The sequence below is a fragment of the Ahaetulla prasina genome, chromosome 3 (assembly GCF_028640845.1).
Source record: "Ahaetulla prasina isolate Xishuangbanna chromosome 3, ASM2864084v1, whole genome shotgun sequence".
In the NCBI taxonomy this organism is placed as follows: Eukaryota; Metazoa; Chordata; class Lepidosauria; order Squamata; family Colubridae; genus Ahaetulla; species Ahaetulla prasina.
The window spans coordinates 81,910,415-81,930,619 of NC_080541.1; the positions used below are offsets into that span (position 1 = coordinate 81,910,415).

General features: G+C 40.0%; 1 long non-coding RNA gene across 1 annotated transcript in view; it reads right to left on the minus strand.

Moving 5' to 3' along the window:
- Window positions 1-3,267: 3,267 nt before the first annotated feature.
- The window catches only part of LOC131195818 (uncharacterized), a 32,984-nt gene continuing 16,046 nt past the window's right edge, over window positions 3,268-20,205 (minus strand). The window contains exon 2 of the long non-coding RNA XR_009154555.1: window positions 3,268-3,528. This is a non-coding gene — a long non-coding RNA (uncharacterized LOC131195818). The remainder of the gene's footprint in view (window positions 3,529-20,205) is intronic.

Consider the following 20,205-nt stretch of genomic DNA (forward strand, 5'->3'; position numbering starts at 1 on the left):
GGGAATGACTAGCACATATGTACAAGAGGAACCTTTACCTTTAAGTGCAGGGTGTGCATGGAGGCTCAGGAAGGGCGAAAAACAGGCCTACTGGAAGTTCAGGATCTGCCTGGTTGCTGGGTGGGCGTGGCCATGGTGGGCATGGCCTAGTCAGCCTCCTGCACCATGTGGGGTGTGGGGTGTTTTTGCCCTCCCCAGGCTCTGGAGGCCCCCTGGAGACCAGAAACAGGCCCGTTTCTGGTCTCCAGGGGGCCTCCAGAGCCTGGGGAGGCCATTTTCACCCTCCTGGAGGCTCGAGGAATGCCTCTAGAGTCTGGGGAGGGCAAAAACACCCCACACCCCACATGGTGCAGGAAGCTGACTAGGCCATGCCCACCATGGCCACGCCCACCCAGCAACCAGGCAGATAATCCCTTGCTAAAATTTTTGAAGCCTACCCCTGCAGACAAGAGTGATTATGATTAAATAGGAGTTTGCTGGGAGGGAAGGAAAAGTTATGTTCAAACATATAAATAGACACCATCAAATCCCAGGTGGGTATTTCATGGGCCAGCCAGCCATGAAGCATTTAGATCAGGCAGGGAACTAAGCTAAAGGGAGGGAACTAAGATCAACTGAGTAATTTCTTCAGATGAAGGGTGGAATTGGGTAAAGATTTCGGGAGCTGTAGGAAGAGAAATAGAGAAATACTAGGCTTTTTGTTGTTGTTTGTTTGTTATAAATGGAGTCCTTCCAAGGTAGTTTCCACCATTGTGTGAGATAAACCCTCTGTTGATCACATGGCATAGTAATCAGGGACCTGTAATTGCAAGCAGACATATTGCTGTGCCAGCAGTGTTGTATCTGTAGATGGAGAAATGCTGCTTCCAAGCCATGGATGACACTTCAGAAATTGTAATGTATCACTAACTTGTGCCCAAAACATCATCTGTGCTTTCATAGGAAGGGATTCTTGGCTCATCCCAAATTCCACCAGCCAAGCAATATGTGGGAATGATTTGGTAAAAGGAACAAAAATGCATTAGCTTTGAAGGTTCAAATGTTTGCTACTATGGCAAACAGGAAAACAATGGAAAAGAATTATTCACTTTAATGTTTGTGAAGGAAGGGGGATGCTTGTTTAGACATTAAGGAAATGGAAGAAGTTACTCAGTTACAACCATTAAGCAAGCACTGATTGGCTGACAGGTCTTTGTACTCTGCTGTGGACCAGAAAAGACAAATCATGACTGATTGGTGGTTTTCTCATAGCTTTACAAACTTGTAAACATATAAAAATATCTGAAGTCATAGTGTCTTGATCCACACTTTCAAATCTATTTCAAGTGGATTTTAATCTAGATTTAGAAAGACTGAGAGATGGAAAGTCGGAGTATTTGGCTTCTTAATTTTTGGAAGAAATGCAGCACAGAAGCCTTAATCATGACTTTTGGGTTGCATGATTAGCATTCAGATATGGCACCAACTAAGGGTCCATGGTTCCGGAAAGTACAGGTGTGGAAAAGTACTGCAAAATTTTGCAGATTTGATTTTGATTTGCAATGCAGTACTTATTTTTGTGCCCTTTCTCCATTTACATTTTCTCTCATCCCTTTATTGTAACTCAAGTCCCTCATCATTTTATAACAATTCACTTATCATTGCGAAAATTCTCCCCCATCCTTTTCTGTATACTTCACCTAATCATTCCATTTCTCTCCAACACACAAACACACATACACATACACACATCCAATAATTATTCTATGTACATATTTGAAATTCTGAGCATCTGGGTGAGACATTGTGACTGCATGAAGCTGTTGAGGCAGCCACTTTTTTAAAATATAGAAACCCCTTTTACTGTCAGCTCTCCTTTTCAGCTACACTTTGATCAATAAGGTTGCTGGCTGAAAAAGCTACACAGTAGTCAAATAAAGTATGGATGGTTCAGTGAAGAAGAAGGTACCATTTTGGAATCTTCTGGATGTTTAAATATCTTTGCCATTAAAAGTTATCGGAGCTTTAGGCCAATTCTACCAATATATAACAGAAATCCAAGTTACCAAATAAAATGACAAGAGTTTGGTGTATGTTTCATTTGTTTCATTTATTAAACTTGTATGCCACCCATCTTGCCAGAGACCCATAAACAAAATAAACCAACATGTGATGTGCCAGTGGGAAAAAGGTAATCATTACCTTAGATTCTCAACTGCACCTTATTTAGCTGCAGTAACTGCAATCATTTTCTCTAATTGACAGTCAGATTCTTAGATCTCTGTGTAGAGTTTTCTATGGCAAACCGCTTCTACTCCCTATCATTTGAAGATATTTCTAGTACTATGTCCTCATTTTAGATCTTGCCTCAACTTTTCCAAGGGATTTATGCTGGCCTTCAACAAAATAGTCACTTCCCTCTCCCTCCACTCATCTATTCTCTTGTAAACTTGCTTGTATGTTTGAATTCACTGTCTTTCTGCATGCCTCACTTGCACACTAATGTCATCTGAAAGCCTGATAATCTATAGAATTTTCTGATAAAATGCAGAATCCATACTTCCTTCAATGCTAGGAAGTCATCCAGATCCTGAGGTAGCAAACTATCCATAGATGATTATCTTGAAAATTTAGTATGAGGCTCTTACTGTGGAATGTAGTGTTTGGCTTCTACCAGACACAATTATACCCACACAGCGTGAAAAAAAATCTACTTTTGATTTATCTTCCTGTGGAATATTAGTCAAGAAGCTTGATGGGCCACCCAATGCTTTTTGACAAGCATCAGAGTTCTGCTTAGCTACATTTGTGTGAATTTTATTTTTATCCAGGGTTTTTCTGATGTTTGTGAATACTGACTGTAGCTAGTGGTGTCTTTGTGATTTTCTTAATGAACCTATAGCTGTGCTCTTGGAATGATCTTCAAATATTGTCTAGGTTTTTTTTTACTGTCTTTTTTTCTGGACTGTTTTCACAACAGAAGTCATTCAAACTTGTGTGCATTGTGACCTTGTAAATCGTCTGCTTCTTTCTTTCACTCATCCATTGAGAGACTCAACCACCTAGATTTATATTATTTATGTCCCAACTCCATCAATCAGCTTTAACAGAACCCCTTCAAATCTATGATCACTATATTCTGTGGATCACATGATTCATCATACATTTGTGTGCTGAAATTTGGAAAACACGTTGTCGATTCTATATTATCATTAGCATGTGTTCTTCAAAATAAATATGTTTGGGGAAATACTGCAATTGAAAAATCAGACTTCATGATGCTGCATATATATTTTATTTATTTATTTAGTTTGTTAAACATGTACAAGATAATAGGTATAAGTATAAACATGGGCATGAACACAGGAAATGAGTACAAATAAATGGGGACAATAGGACAGGGATGGTAGGCCCATGTACATTTTTTTGCTCTAATTTTGTCACGGATGCCAAGAGCTGTATAGTTAAGTTTGTCTTCCTTCTCTTATTTGTCCTCTTTTTCAATTGTCTGTTTCCTCCTTTGCCTCTTCAGATATCTGGTAATCCTAGCTGTGAAGAAATCAAGATTTGTGAGATTTATATGGGAGAAAGCTGTCCCAAAGGAACTTCAATTATTTAATAAAGTGCTCACGCAGTTAGCCCTAGCTGTAATTGAACTGACTGAAAAGAGGAGGCAATTATTTTTTTCTGACTGGCATACTGAATGTTAAATAACTTTGTTATATAAATTACTTACTCAGACTCTTTCATATATACAGTATATTAAGAAAATATGTTCTAACTGATAGCCTGTAATGGTATGTGACAATGACTCTAGTAGACAGAGGGAAAAGCCACAATCAAGACAATGGTCTGATAAACAAAATTTGAATCCATAAGAGGAAGGATGAAGAAAGAGACTTAGAAGGGACCTTCCCTAGTTTTTGTGAGAGTAAAAGTAAGGAACAAGAGAGATATTTTCTAAATTGCAAGATTCTGTTAGTGTAACCATACAATTCATACAGACCTAATACCATTTGTCTTGCTTCTTGACTCGACTACCTTGAAGAGCTAAGAATAGAATAGAATAGAATAGAATAGAATAGAATAGAATAAAATAGAATAGAATAGAATTTTTATTGGCCAAGTGTGATTGGACACACAAGGAATTTGTCTTGGTGCATATGCTCTCAGTGTACATAAAAAAAAAGATACGTTCATCAAGGTACAACATTTACAACACAATTGATGGTCAATATATCAATATAAATCATAAGGATTGCCAGCAACAAAGTTACAGTCATACAGTCATAAGTGGAAAGAGATTGGTGATGGGAACTATGAGAAGATTAATAGTAGTGCAGATTTAGTAAATAGTTTGACAGTGTTGAGGGAATTATTTGTTTAGCAGAGTGATGGCCTTCGGGGGAAAAACTGTTCTTGTGTCTAGTTGTTCTGTTGTGCAGTGCTCTACAGCGTCGTTTTGAGGGTAGGAGTTGAAAAAGATCACATCTATTAGCAAAAAATATGCATGGACGCACATACACACACAGAGAGAGGGACAATTATCTCACATCAGTTATTTAAAAATTTCTTGGGGCCAGGGCCTAGCATCTCCTGCAAAGATGCTGTGTTGCCAATTCTTATCTTATACTATAGTTTGGTAGGTTGCAGGGGACTGCCTCTAAAACAAATCACCAAAGTGCTCTTTATTTAACTCTGCTTTCCCCACACCACCAGACATCTCGTTTGGGCTCTGGACAAAACATTGGGCTGCTCAGAAATTTACAAAACTAATGGATCTTCTCCCTGAGTAGTTGTGGGGACACTATTCCCTGAGTAGTTGTAGAAAAGGAAGATGAAAGGAACCTTTGGAATGAAACCCAGCTGGCTTGGAATCCGACAAGATGCTAGCATCTTTGGCAAGCACATCTTTTTGCCTGGTATTTGTTAGGAATATTTTATGTTTTATTTCTGACCAATAAGATGCACGTGTTAATGGAATGATTCTGGCTGACTTTTAGGGAGAGCTGGGCTGTAACTTTTTTACGATTTCTTAATGCCTGGCATGAACTTCTGTGTGTTCCCAGAGATAAACAATTTTTTAAAAAAGGCCTAGAAAAGAAATAGAGGCCTAGAGAGAAGTAATTCCCGGCAGTGATGAAGTGTTAGGGTTAGTGTTAGGGTTTTTATTATTAATTAGCAATATTATTAAATTTATTAAAATTTAAATTTATTAAAAATTAGCAATAATTTGTAGTCTTTAACATTTCCACAGACCTGGGATTTTATGCATGGAAGGCTAGGAGCTCTTGCAAATCTTCTCCAGCACATTGTTCAAATACTGCACAATGCATCTATGTTTCCTTTTATTAAGTTGGGTAGGATTTCAATATAACCCCTGTCATGCGTTCATTTGCAAGTAATGAAATTTCTGCCCTGGCGTCTACTGTTGGCATGTTACCTTGCCTCACCCATAAATATCATTTTTTTTTCTAAAAGGAAAACATCTGTTATTTTCACTTCTTCACATGGAGGTGTAAAATATGTAACCAAATATCATCAGGCTGAGAAGAGCAAACTCAAGAAACATTACTTAATCAGTGTTTAATTTCAGGTAAAAAATATGCAGATTCCTCTTGTAAAACAGAATATAGAGAGGATTTGTTTAATGTGGTATCTGGGCTTCAAACAGCTAAAATACTATCTTTAGATTTTAGAAATGTGAAATAATCACATAAAAGACATTTTACCATTTAAAAAATATTTAGCCTAAAACAGGAACTTCATCAAATAAAATAATGATATATGTGGGTTCTGGGGGCTTACTTTCCTCTTTATATTTCTCTTTGAATGTTCCTTTATTTAGGCCTAATTTGAGTACTGAGTCCCATTCTGTTCTTCGAAGGTTAGAAATGAAGAATTGTTCCCCCACTTATGAAGGTTATGTGAGAACCAATCTGGTGTAGTGGTTAAGGCATCAGGTTAGGAAACTATGAGTTCTAGTCCTACTTCGGTATGAAACCAGCTAGGTAACCTTGGGCCAAACAGTTTTTTTCAACCCTAGGAAGGAGGCAATGGCAAGTCACTTGTGAAAAACCTTGCTAAGAAAACTGCAAGGATTTGTCCAGGCAATCTTAGAGAATCAGTCATGATTGAATGGAAGAAAAAAGGTTATACAACATACAAAGAAACCTGCGCTAGAGATTAGAAAAATGCCTTTTAGCTTTAAATCAAGGTTTTACCAGATCTACTGAAGATCACAAAACTGAGTGCAAGTTTGTGCCTCCAGAACTCTTCCTAAGACAAAATGCTACACAAAGCAGAGAGAAGGAAAAAAATAATTGAAGATCTAAAGCACTTTCACATGCTTTCTGTGCCACTTTGAACACACTCCAGATCTCCATGTTCTCAGTATCAAATAGATTTCTTTCCAGTTTACCATTAAGAATAGTTTAACAGGGTTTTTTTAGAATAGTTTAGGCTTTTTTTTAAAAAAAAAAGCCCTCCTGAGTTCTTTGAAGAGGCATGCAAGTCTAATTATTTTCCAAGGATACACTTGATGATTCAGACAAAACAAACATGGATAAAACTGACCAGTATCCCCCCTACTTTTGGTCTTCATGAGGGGACATACTTTTGGTGTTTTAATTCTCCTTCTCTCTTCCATTTCTTTCTTGCTTATATGAAAACAAACTGAGGGAGTTCAGTCTGCTACAGCACCTTTACCGCTCAATTTATGTTGGGAGAGCAGAAGACAATCATACTACCTTAGTTTAAAGGTTACAAGAGTGAAAACAGCGGCAACACAGAAATATTTGTTGACTGGATTCAACCATCATTCTAAGTCGTAATGTGATTTGTTCAATCATCCAGAGCTAAACAAACCATGGCTCAGTATAATAGTGGAATCCACTTTTAGTTATAGCTGGGGGGGGGGGGGCTACAATTTAAAAAGGCTCCAAATTAGGTACTGAGGAGATCTGAAACCTCTCAATGGCTGGTAAGTTTGAAAACAGCCAGCCCTACTCTCCATGGGTTAAGCTGAATTTCTTGTTCCTATTAAATAACCTTACTAAGAGTTCTCTACACCGAGTGACATGGATTCTGCCACCACTCTCTCCAACTACTGAAATTGAGCTAACCATTGCCAACAATAAATAAAATCCACAGGCCCAACCAGGGCTTCGTGCCACTCAGCAAATAAATCCCTTGACTTGAAAGGTGGCTGAGGCCCACATCCTGCCTTCTCTGCTCCACACTACACCAAGGGGAGAATCAGGATCTGTTTCTCCCATTGACAGCAATGCTTGGTGGGAGAGACAAGGAAGCTAAGGGAAAGCACTTTAATGAGGCCAAAGGGGAAAACCCTGTGTAAGTCTACCCCCTAGTCTGGAGGAAAAGCGCTTTGCACATCCGCAATCTCCTTTCTCAGGCATGAAATGTGAGTGTGTGGGCAAATATCCACGCTAAACTACCTGTGTTAAAAAGTCAAACCAAAAGATTCAGGATGCTAGCTCTCATCGGGTCCATAACTCATCCATCTGCTGAACCATAATGTTACTATGGGAAACACACAAAAAAGCCTCAGTATGCTGCCTCATAGTTGTTTGGGGGACCATCATTCTAAATTCCCTGACTCTGGGGTACATTTATTTTTCAAGCAGCACATGGCTTTGCATTCTGTTTGTGTAAGAATGGTGCATTTCCATTGCAGGCTGTTTTATTCTGATGGTTTGAATTCTGAAGATTCCAATTTTTCTGCATTGTCTCTAGAAAGAGGTTGTAACTATACAGAAAATAATCTGATAAAAGACATTCTCTGGCTTTTCTTAATGGCACATGTTGGATGTATTCATTCAGCAGCAGCCCCTGTTAGAAAAGTACTCCTGTTCATATGCAGAGTGCTAAAAGAATCCAGATTACAGAATGTGTTGATAAAGAAAGAAACAAAATGTTCATCATTTGCTGTTTTAAATGTGGAATTGTAGACAGCCCACCCTGTCTATACATCATTGAAACAGTAAGCTTTTTAAAGAAATATGTAAGATAGGAAAGCCTCAGTTTTATTTAAATTTCATATTAGAGAGACAGAGAGAGGGAGAGAGAGAGAGGGGAATTTCCCTTGATCTCTTAAATACAGAGACTCACTCTGTATTTGACTAACAACAGACCATGTGAGCGACAGGCACAGTGACAGCCTGAGAAGACCTCTTTCCTTTATCTTGTGCTACACAGTGATCAAAAAGGCTCATCGGTGCAAAGAGATTGCATAAAAAGGTGCCATCTGCAACACCATACTTATTTCTGAAATGTGTCTGGAAAGCCAGAGGCTTTCAGCATGAGGCAACCTCTGAAAGAACTGTTGGGTATCTTTTATCCAGTGAACTAACATTTTCCTGTATCTCTTTGTTGCCATCTAGTGCTTATCTGGATTTGTGCAGCTCATAGCCCTTGAATAATTGGAACAATTGCTAATTTTAAAAGAGCGGCTTGACTTCCATCACCTCTGGCAAACATAAGTTATATGCTCCCTAGTTTATATCTGAGTATGATAAGCAATCACATTTTGGCTTCCCAAAAACTGGCTGGGTGACTTTGGGCCAAGTTATTCTCTCTCAGTCCAACCCACCTCACACGATGTTGTTGTGGGGAAAATAGGACGCGGAAGAAGCGTTAGGCATGTTTGCCAACTTGAGTTATTTAGAAAATAATGAATTTCTCTCTCTCTCTCTCTCTCTCTCTCTCTCTCTCTCTCTCTCTCTCTCTCTCTCTCTCTCTCTCTCTCATACACACACACACACACACACACACACTGTGAATTCACAGAACTAACTTTGTGGTAAAAGTAGGGTTTAATGTACTTGGTTGACAAAACCGTGTAAAATCCTCTAGTCCAATGGTTCTCAACCTGTAGTCCTCCCCCCACCCCCCCAGGGCAGGGACACACACAATGTCATCACAGGGGATCCACCAAAGTCTTGAGGAAATGTTATGATTTAAATATTGAGTGATGTCTTGCCACGGCCATGGTCTGTGGCCACAAAACGGGTCTGTGGTAAAGAAAAGGTTAAGAACCACTGCTCTAGCCTGTTAATGGAAGAGGGAGTCCACTAATTCCCCACTCAGATTTTGAATTTATATCAACACTAACATCAAATTAAGTTCTAATTTTGACTGAAATGATGACGGATGTAGCAGAGGAGAGATAAAACATTTTCATTTTTCTTGAAGAATTGGGCCATGTTTACTGAAATAAGAAGAAGCTCTCCTTGCTGATCAGCCTACAGACGGAATTACAATCTCTAGTGAAATATTTTCTAAATCTAGTTTGTCTGCAGACTTTGTTCTACATTTTAGATGTACCGAAGTCTGTATTTTTAATACTCCTCCTTCTCCTTCTCCTTCTCCTTCTCTCCCTCCCTTCCTCTCCTCCTCCTCCTCCTCCTCTTCTTCCCATCATCATCATCATCATCATCATCATCATCCTAAGCCACAATAATGTGCACAATGCCCCTCTCAGGGAAACCAGGTTTGCTTAACAAGCCTCATGATTCATGTCATAACTGCAGTCCTTTGCTTAATAACCAGCCAATAAAGTCATAGCATTGGTAATAACTGTTATTAAATTTCTGTTAGCAACAGAAATTCTGGTTCCAATAGTGGTTGTAAGTCAAGGAGTACCTGTAAAAAGGCTCGATCACCCTTTCATGCCAATATGTTGCACTATTTTGGTTTGGCCTCCAGACTTCTCTGTTTTCAGAATCTGTTATTTTCTTTGGTATTAATTATCTGTCAGTTGGAAAGGAATTCTTGCCTCACCCCATTTTCTGGCTCTTAAGCTTGAGGCAGTCATTATTCTCCTACCTCTACCCCTACCTCCAAATGTCCGCATCTTATTCCTGTAGTAGCTTGTCTCTTCTTACGTGCATTGTTTAAACTTCATCTCTCCCACTTCCCAAACAATCCAGAAGCTGTACTGCAATATACAACCACATCAGAGTTACTGGAAGAAGCACTGCTTTCTTTCAAACCTGCTGATGTGCTAGCATTTTGCTTTTACAACTCAACAGTGGCTTTTAAATCAATGGTGGCAAGGCAGCTGAAACTTTGGAGGATTTTAGTGCTTTTGTTTACAATTAATCTTCCCTTGCATTGGTTTTTTATCATAGGAATTGCTCAGATTTTTATATATATATATTTTGCAAACTTTTAGGCACATATGTACCCAAAATTTAACTGAAAAACATGGGGTTAGGGGATCTCCTAAGCAATATATTGTATTTCCTGTTTATTTGAGATGAGGTGTGAGAAGACATTTTTATTCCATTATCAGAAACTCAAGTGGCATATTGATTCAGAGCTGAACTCTGGCCAGCCATAAATTAAAATAGCAGTGGGTCAGTTTCAAACTGCTTTGGAAGATATTGAGATACAGGCCTGGTGTGGAAGTGCCCTAGGCTGCATACAAGAAGTTTTCAATTAGTAACAGTAACAGAGTTGGAAGGGACCTTGGAGGTCATCTAGTCCAACCCTCTGCTCACGCAGGAGACTGGTACTAGGGATTCGAACCACCGAACTGCCGACCTTTCTGATCAACAAGCTCAGTGTCTTAGCCACTGAACCACCTAGAAAAGGAAGGGACATTTGCTGAATGGTCTCTGAAATACAAATTTTGGACCATGCTTCTATAGTAAACTATATTTGGTTTTGAACTATTATTTAATTTTACTCCCCATTCTTTGCAGGAAGGCAATACTGTACCTCAATTGCGCAGAAAGAAAAGTAGTTGCTTTGGGATCCCTAAATAGATATAAAGCTCCTTGCTTACTTTTGCTTCCTCTAGTCCAGTGATGGCTAACCTTTTTGCCATCCGGTGCCAGGAGCGGGGTGGCTGGGTGGGTCACGCGTGCGTACTCACACCCATAATTCTATGAGCCCCACACATGCATGCGCAAATCCCCCCCACTCCCCCTGCTCCTGGCACGCGATGGCCTGGTGGGCTTGTTTACTCTCTTTTCTCCAGAGCCTTTCTAAGAGTCTAGGGAGGGCAAAAACGGTCTTCCGCATCCCCAGGAGGTCCTCTGGAGGCCAGAAATGTTTGCCAACTTCCAGTGGGACTGGAAGGCCTGTTTTTTGCTGTCCCCAAGCTCCAGAGCCTTTCTAGGAGTCTGTGGAGGGCAGAAACGGTCTTCCTCACCCCCCCAGAGGTCTTTCAGAGACTGGAAACCACCTGTTTGCCAATTTCTGGGCCATTTTCGCCCTCCTAGAAAGGCTCTGGAGCCTGAAGACAGCAAAAAAATGGGCCTTCCCCACCATCCCCCAAGGCCCTCCGGAGGCAGGAAACAGACTGTTTCTCTACTTCTGGTGAGCCCAGAAGGCCCAAAATTAAGATGGCTGGCACGCGCATGCGCACCAGAGCTGAGCTCGTGTGCCTACCAATATGACTACAGGTGGCACACGTGCCATAGGTTCGCCATCACGGCTCTAGTCTAAAACAAGTCATTTGCTTTATGTATCTTTTTATGAAACTAGATGCTCAATAATACATTTGGTATCCCATCAAAGAGGGAAGCCACAGGATAGTGGTGGTGGAATATGTCACCTTGGGCCAGGAAAGCATCAACCAATGAATTGGGCTCCTTTTTTTCTATAAGTCATCTTCTGCTATCTGTTTTTCTATGGAAAACATTCTGTGACATTATGTGAACTGTATCTTTGCCCCCGAGGGAATCCCCCTGCTTACAATATGATTTGCTTTTATATAATAATAATAATAATAATAATAATAATAATAATAATAATAATAATAATAATAATAATAATAATAATAATAATAATAATAATAATTTAATTTGTATACCGCCCTTCTCCCGAAGGACTCAGGGCAGTTTACAGCCAGAATAAAATACAGCAACAACACATACAATACTAAAAACAAACATTAAAAAACTTATTCAATTTGGCCCAATATTAAAATACAATCAACCCTATAAAATTAATAAAAATTACAAACCCATAAAATAAGCTAAAAATTTAAAAATTCAAGCCAGTCCAGCAAGACGGAATAAATAAGTCTTAAGTTCGCGGCGAAAGGTCCGAAGGTCAGGTAGTTGCCGAAGTCCAGGGGGAAGTTCGTTCCACAGGGTAGGAGCCCCACAGAGAAGGCCCTTCCCCTGGGAGCCGCCAGCCGACATTGCTTGGCTGACGGCACCCTAAGGAATCCCTCTCTGTGAGAACGCACAGGTCGCTGGGAGATAGAAGATGGCAGTAGACGGTCCCGTAAGTATCCCGGTCCTAAGCCATGGAGCGCTTTAAAGGTGGTCACCAATACCTTGAAGCGCACCCGGAAGACAACAGGCAGCCAGTGCAGTCTGCGCAGGATGGGTGTTACATGGGAGCTCCTCTATCACCCGCGCAGCTGCATTCTGGACCAACTGGAGCCTCTGGGTGCTCTTCAAGGGGAGCCCCATGTAGAGAGCATTGCAGTAGTCCAAGCGAGAGGTAACAAGAGCATGAGTGACCGTGCATAGGGCATCCCGGTCCAGGAAGGGGTGCAACTGGCGAATCAGGCGGACCTGATAAAAAGCTCTCCTGGAGATGGTCGTCAAGTGATCTTCGAAAGACAACTGCCCACCCAGGAGAACGCCCAAGTTGCGCACCCTTTCCATCGGGGCCAATGACTCGCCCCCAACAGTCAGCCGCGGCTGCAGCTGACTGTACCGGGGTGCTGGCATCCACAGCCACTCCCTCTTGGAGGGATTAAGCTTGAGCCTGTTCCTCCCCATCCAGACCCGTACGGCTTAATTTAATAATATTCAGTTCCCTTCCAAATGAATTAATTGGTGAAAGGCATGAGCCATAGCTATGGTGTCCTGCTTTGATGTCTGCTTTGTGGTGAGATGTTTGTTTAGATAACAAGAGACTATTTCTAGACTTGCACCTCTAGATATGTAAACCTATCTTTTTATACATTTTTAAAAAATATGCATTGTACTTAGAGGAAGGAAGAAGTAGTACTTTCCTTTTTTGGCAATACATGGCTTTTTAAATTATGATGAAAAATCACTTGCATCATTTTGTTTTAATGGGTTTGTAATTAATTCCTTTTTGATGAGATCTAGGCACCAAATGATTATTGTACTCCCATTTCCTCCACAACAATCACATAAGAAGCTTTCTTTCATTGTGGATGGCACTTTTGTTTTTTTAGCCAGGTGTATGCATTAATTTTATGCTGTAAAATATGAGATTTCACTAACACATTTTGTAAATCTCTTTATACTTTGGAAGATACCGAAAGGTTGGAATAGTTGTCAGAATGTACCAACATGTAAAAAACATGAGATATAACTCTCCCTATGAGATAAATGGACTTCCTCCATGTTGGAAATGTGTGCTATATAAAATACCACACATGTGGCTTTTCTCCCTGTCTTCTATCCACAGCCACAGAAGATATTAAGATATGTCTATATTTGTTTTTTCTACTCATTACAAGGACCTATGAATAACAGCATGCATTTTTATTTGCCCGTAAAAATATATATTTTATCTAAAATTGCACAGAAATATCACAGATGCTGCTCAAATTCTTTCTTTGATGATGGCCTTATAGGAAATAGTATTCCCCAACAGGAAGCTCTTACATAACTGCTTAACCTAGCAGTCTTCATGCAGGAATTCTGGAAATAATGGTAAATATATTTTAGAATTTACTCTATTCATGCAAATGTCTCAATTGGCATACTTGATTACTCAACCGACCCGTACGCTCTCATAGAGAGGGTCTCCTCAGGGTGCCATCCGCCAAACAGTGTCGACTGGCGGCCCCCAGGAGTAGGGCCTTCTCTGTGGGAGCATCAACGCTCTGGAATGAACTTCCCCCTGGCCTACGTCAAGTGCCTGATCTTCGGACCTTCCGTCGTGAGCTAAAAACATACTTATTTATTCAAGCGGGACTGGCATAATAGTTGATTTTAAATTGGGGTTTTATTAATATTTTTTTTAAAAAATTTAAATTTAAATTTTGATTATCAGCCTTTTTTGTAATTTGCTATTTTTTAATTTGGTTTTAATTGTACATATTCTGTGTTTTATCTCTGGCTGTACACCGCCCTGAGTCCTTCGGGAGAAGGGCGGTATAAAAATTTGATAAATAAAAAATAAGGGAAGGGAAGGAAAGGAAGGGAAAGGAAAGGAAAGGGAAGGAAAGGAAGGGAAAGGAAAGGAAAAGGAAGGAAAGGAAAGGAAAGGAAAGGAAGGGAAGGGAAAGGAAAGGAAGGGAAAGGAAAGGAAGGGAAAGGAAAGGAAAGGAAGGGAAAGGAAAGGAAAGGAAAGGAAAGGGAAGGAAAGGGAAGGAAAGGAAGGGAAAGGAAAGGAAAGGGAAGGAAAGGAAGGGAAAGGAAAGGAAAGGGAAGGAAAGGAAGGGAAAGGAAAGGAAAGGAAAGGAAAGGAAAGGAAGGGAAGGGAAAGGAAAGGAAGGGAAAGGAAAGGAAGTACAGGTAATCCTCAATTTACAACAGTTCATTTAGAGTCTGTTCAAAGTTATGTTACTGAAAAAAGTTATTTATGACTGTTGTTCACACTTACAACTGTTCAACATCCTCATGGTCATGTGATCAAAATTCAGCCATTTGGCAATTGACTCATTTTTATGACGTTGCAGTGTGTTCTGTCCCACTCGCCTCAGTCCAAACAATGACTTAATTAACCGGCATTATCAGCTCTGGCAGCAAACTAGCGAGCGTCTGCCAAGTGTCTCTGTTATCTCTCTTGATGCCAATGAATCGAAAAGTACTTCAGCTCTTAGTTAAGCAGTTGATTTGCTTGCCACGAAGTGGTATAGCAGCCCTTGTTGCTTTTATATCCTGTGGGGTGTAGCTCCATGACTCAGCACTTCCTAAGCCTGCCCCACCCCTGCTTCTGTTGTTCCCGCCTCTCCTGCCTACGAAACCTAGGGTCCAGCCAGGCCTGATTATCATCAGCTGGGTCTGGAGGTGTGGCCTGGGGGGAAAGAGTCAGGGGACAGAGGCCTCGTTATCTCCTCCACCTGGCCTGCCTCTGGCTCCTGGAGCTGAGCCAGGGAAGCTGGTGCTCCTGAAGTAAGTCCTGATGGCCCTTCCCCCTCACTTTCTAAGTCATTTTCTGGCAGGGGGCCAGGCTCGGGGGGCACAGACACAACACAGTGTCCCGGGGTCATGTGATAATCTTTTGTGACCTTCTGAAAAGCAAAGTTAATGGGGATTCACTTAACAACCGTGCTACTAATTTAGCAACTGTAGTGATTCACTTAACAACTGTGGCAAGAAAAGTCGTAAAATGGGGCAAAACTCACTTAACAAACGTCTCACTTAGCAACCAAAATTTTTGGTTCAATTGTGGTTGTAAGTCGAGGACTGCCTGTATTCCAGAATTTTTCTCCTTATATCCTCATTATGGCAAGCCTCAGATTCTCGCATCTAAGATTATTAAATAGGGATCAGTGTTCTTCTTCATATTGATATCATTCTTTGCACCTCCTTATTGAATTCAGAAAGGTTGCACCAGCTACTTTCATCCACAGAATTCAGAAATCTTAATAGACTTGTTAAGGTGAAGAAGATAGGTTTGCTTGTGCAGAAAGTTCATTTTGCTGAGTTAATTACTGAAAGGCAGAGGTCATTTCATACATAAGCAATTTTTGGAATAAAAAATTGGAAATTTTGGATATTTGAGTCTGTTGCATGCATAGTTTTGTTGTGGCAGTACAGAATTAATTGTGTTTTATCTGAGGGTCTAGGTTTATATACCATGTTAGGTTTTAATACTCAAATTTTATCATGTAGTACCGGAAGGTTGGCAATTCAAGACCCAAGTACCCAAGTAAGACCTTGAATGGTGCAGTGGTTAGAATGCAATACTGCAGGCTACTTCTGCCGACTGCTGGCTGCCAATAGTTTGACAGTTCAATTCTTACCACCTCAAGGTTGACTCAACCTTCCATCCTTCCAAGGACAGTAAAATGAGGACCCAGATTGTTGGGAGGAAGATGCTGACTCTAAACCATTTAGAGAGGGCTGTAAAGCACTGTGAAGTGGTATATAAAATCTAAGTGCTATTGCTAGAGCATGACAGGGTGAGATCCCATTCTTGTCCCAGCTGTTACCAACCTAGCAGTTTAAAAGCATGCAAACGCAAGTAGATAACTTTGGTAGGAAGGTAACAATATTTTGTGCATGTTGCTGTATAGTCATGCCGGCCACATGACCATGGAAGTGTCTTCGGACCCTGGCTCTCTTGGCTAGGAAACTGAGATGAGCAATCGCCCCTTAGAGTCGGACACAACTGGGCAGGGGAAGCCTTTACCTTTTTTTTTAACCAATTATATAAATTTTTCTTAATTACCTGAATGGCTTTTATTTTCCAATGGCTGTTGCAATTTTGAGATGCGGAAAGATATTTTGGTGGAGTCTAAAAAGAACTAATTCTAGTACAGAAACTAGAAAATGGGCTGAACATAGTTTCAAATTAAACTTTAATTCCGCATACTTTCTGATTCGCAGAATTTTACAAGAGCAGATGTCACTTTATATTATAACTGTCCTGCATTTTTCCACTTTTCCTCCTTTCTCTTTTTTCATAAAAAATAAGAAAAAAATTGGAATAAACTTCATTTTTGATATGTAGTGCTAGAAATATCTTGGGTATGTTTGTTTGCTTTTTTTTCTCATAGGGGAAAATCTGTTTGGGAAAGATTGCAATTGCCTACAGTTTCTAAAATATGCAGGATCATTTACCCATTTTCTAGTAAAAATACAATTGTAACAATAACAACTAACACAAATTTAAAAGGAAAAGAAAAAAAGAAGGTGCAGAGAAGAAAAAATAGAAAGGAAAGAAAAAAAATAAGAATATCGTATTATAAAGAAAAATTAAAGAAATATATAAAGAAATTACTTTCTCCTTCATCACAATAAATATAAACAATTTTACTACCTTATTACCATCTCTTAAAATACAGCAAATGATATTTTCTTCCCATATCCCATCTCTTATCTATAACAAATCCATAAAGCCTAGTTATATCAGTCCTCATCTCAGCAAAAGTCCATTAAGGGTTACCAGAGATAACGTATATCTATTTTAAACTTATGAGTTATCTAATATATACTCCTTTAAAAAAACTTTAATAAGAATTATATTAAAACATACAGTAGACATCTTGCAGATTACAGGGGTCTTCCTTAAATCTTGCTGGTATGCACATGTGACCATCCAAAAATAATAAAAAAATAGTGGGATAATTAGACCAATAATTCATCTGACTCAGTGTTTCTATTGACTGAATTCAGTTTCTCTACATTTTAGGTTGTAGCTGAATTTGGGAATTTTTGTAAAGAAAATAGGCTCTCCTTTTTTAATTCCTACTTTTACAAGAAGTCCAATCACAGCAGTGGTGGGTTTCAAATTTTTTTGCTACCGATTCTGTGGGCATGGCTTGGTGGGTGTGGCTTGGTGGGCGTGGCAGAGGAAGGATACTGTAAAATCTCCATTCTCACCCCAATCCAGGGGAAGGTAACTGCAAAATCCCCATTTCCTCCCGATCAGCTGGGACTTGGGAGGCAGAGAATAGATGGGGCTGTGGCCAGTCAGAATTTTTACTACCGGTTCTCCGAACTACTCAAAATTTCCACTACCGGTTCTCCAGAACTGGTCAGAACCTGCTGAAACCCACCTCTGAATCAGAGCTTTAATATTCAGAGGAAAATAAACTAAATTCTTCTTCTTTGTCTGCTTGCGTTTTCTCCTTGCATTCTGGCTGGCACCAACGAACTCTCTGAAGTAGACTGAATAAATCCTAAATGCAAATATTTGATATGAGAGGAACAGCTTTTAGTCAGCTCTGCAGTACTGCTAAAATTCAATTAGGAGGAAAACTATCACATAAACTCCAGCAGCTGAGGTAGGATAGTTTAAAACCAAGCAACGCCATATTTCAAGGAAAAGATTTCAAGTCTTTTGAGGGTCATAATTGACTCCCAGAACTTTGCTATATTTACTTGTTTGCAGAGATGCATCTTCTGGCTGTCTTACATTCTCAGCTGGATGCAAAGCATGCAGACTCCAGAGGTGCATTTACAAATGAATATCAAGGGTTTTCAAGGAGGATATGTGGGTTCTCGGAACAAGCACCCTGCCCTGTAAAAGGAGGCAAACTGTGAAATTGCCATTTTCCGCACTGCATCTATCAAAATCAAGTTAGATTCGATTTGAAGACATCTGGCCCATGGCTAGGCAACCTGCTCCCTCCACATGGTTTAGATTGCAATTCCAAGGATGATTATGAGAATTATCATTCAAAACATATATCGAGGGCATCTGCTTGCTTATCCCTGTTCAGGCCCATTAAGCTGAAGTAATTAAAATACACATTTCTTCCTTCTTTCTTAATACCACTCAGAGAGAGAGTTTAGAAGTAAAAGCAGTACATATAGCCTACGCGCAAAATTGGAAGAAGGAAAATCCACCAACAGAGGAAGAATTAATTAAAAAAATACTAGAATGTGCAGAGATGGACAAACTTACAAAAGAAATCAAAGAGGAAGAGGATACAGAATATTATAAGGTCTGGTGCAAATGGTATGAATGGTTAGAAAATAGGAAAGATAAGGTAAAATGTAGAAATGAAATAAAGAACGGGAGATAAATAAAAGAAGAATAAGATAGAATTAAAATATGTATAAATAATAGGAAAGGACTGCCTTGAACAGCTGATAAGAAACGACGATATGTATATAAATGTACTGTATATTTTGTCTTTCGTTTTAATGCGTTTAAAATAAAAAAGCTTTACCAAAAAAAAAAAAGAAGTAAAAGCAAATGGCATTTGTGATTTCACGGTCAACAGGAATGAAAAAGCATAAAAAATGGAGACTTAAGGCCCCCAGTTCATTTCAGGGTAGGTTGGGCAGCTGCAACCTAGCTGATTTTGTGATAGGGGCAAATAGCTGTAACTCGGGTGTAGGATAAGGCTGGAGGTTCATTCTCCGAGCTTGGTTTCCAAACTTTTCATTTCCAGGCTAGGTAACGTGTTCAGTGGAATTTAGGGAATGTCAGTGTTCTTCTGCTAATAAGGGCTTCATTTGGCCAGTAGGTCTTATAATGGGAGAGTCACAGCAGATGAAGGCAGCGGTGAAATCCAGCAGGTTCTGGAGAACCGGTAGTGGAAATTCTGAGCAGTTCAGAGAACCGGTAGTGGAAATTCTGAGCAGTTCAGAGAACTGGTAGTGGAAATTTTGAGTAGTTCGGAGAACCGGCAAATACCACCTCTAGTTGGCCCAGAGTGGAGTGGGAATGGAGATTTTGCAATATCTGTCCCCCAGGAGTGGAGGAGGAATGGGGATTTTGCAGTATCCTTCCCCTGGAGTGGAATGGGAATAGAGATTTTGCAGTATCCTTCCCCTGCCACGCCCATCAAGCACACCACGCCCACCAACCCACGCCCACAGAACTGGTAGTAAAAAAAATTGGATTTCACCACTGGGTGAGGGTCTTGTGATGGGTCTTGTGAGGAGTCAGGTGTGGTCACATCAGCTGGTCTTGTGGATCTTGTGATGGGGAGGTCACATCAAGTGAGGGTCATTGGGAGGTGAAGTGCTGGTGGGGGGGGTTGGTTGCATGGGTTGCATGAGTGGGTTGCATGGCTTGGTTGAAGATCAGTGCCATCGCTGGTTGGTTGTGTGGTTGATTTGAATTCTTAGGGGTTTGTAGGTTGTAGATAAGTCTGTTGATGGAATTGCTTGTGAGTCCCAGGCTTCGATAAAACTGACTTTGTTTGAAGGTGTCCAAGCTAGTTAAGCAAGGACATCAGTGTGTGACATTCAAAGATTATATCGGCATACAAAAACTTTCCTATGAATCTTTCCCCTTTAATGTAGTAATCTATGCAAGATAAGTAGCATTTCTTTCAACAATGGTTAAGATAAGGCATTTAAGTAGCCGTTTCTGCTGGTTTCTCTCCCCTGCCTTCCTGTAGCTTTTGTGATAAGGGAGCAGCAATTTATGTGTGTTTGTTCAAGAATTTAAAGAGTTAACTATTTCTCTACTTATAATATGGTTCCAATTATAAAACTGGAGCTACATACTTATATAACAGAAAACTAAATTTCAATCCCCGTCTTTTTTTATTTGAAGTTAAGCAAAGATTTTAATTATGTTTGGATGGTAATCCCCCAGACTTGCAAGATGTTGTCTTCTTCAATTTTC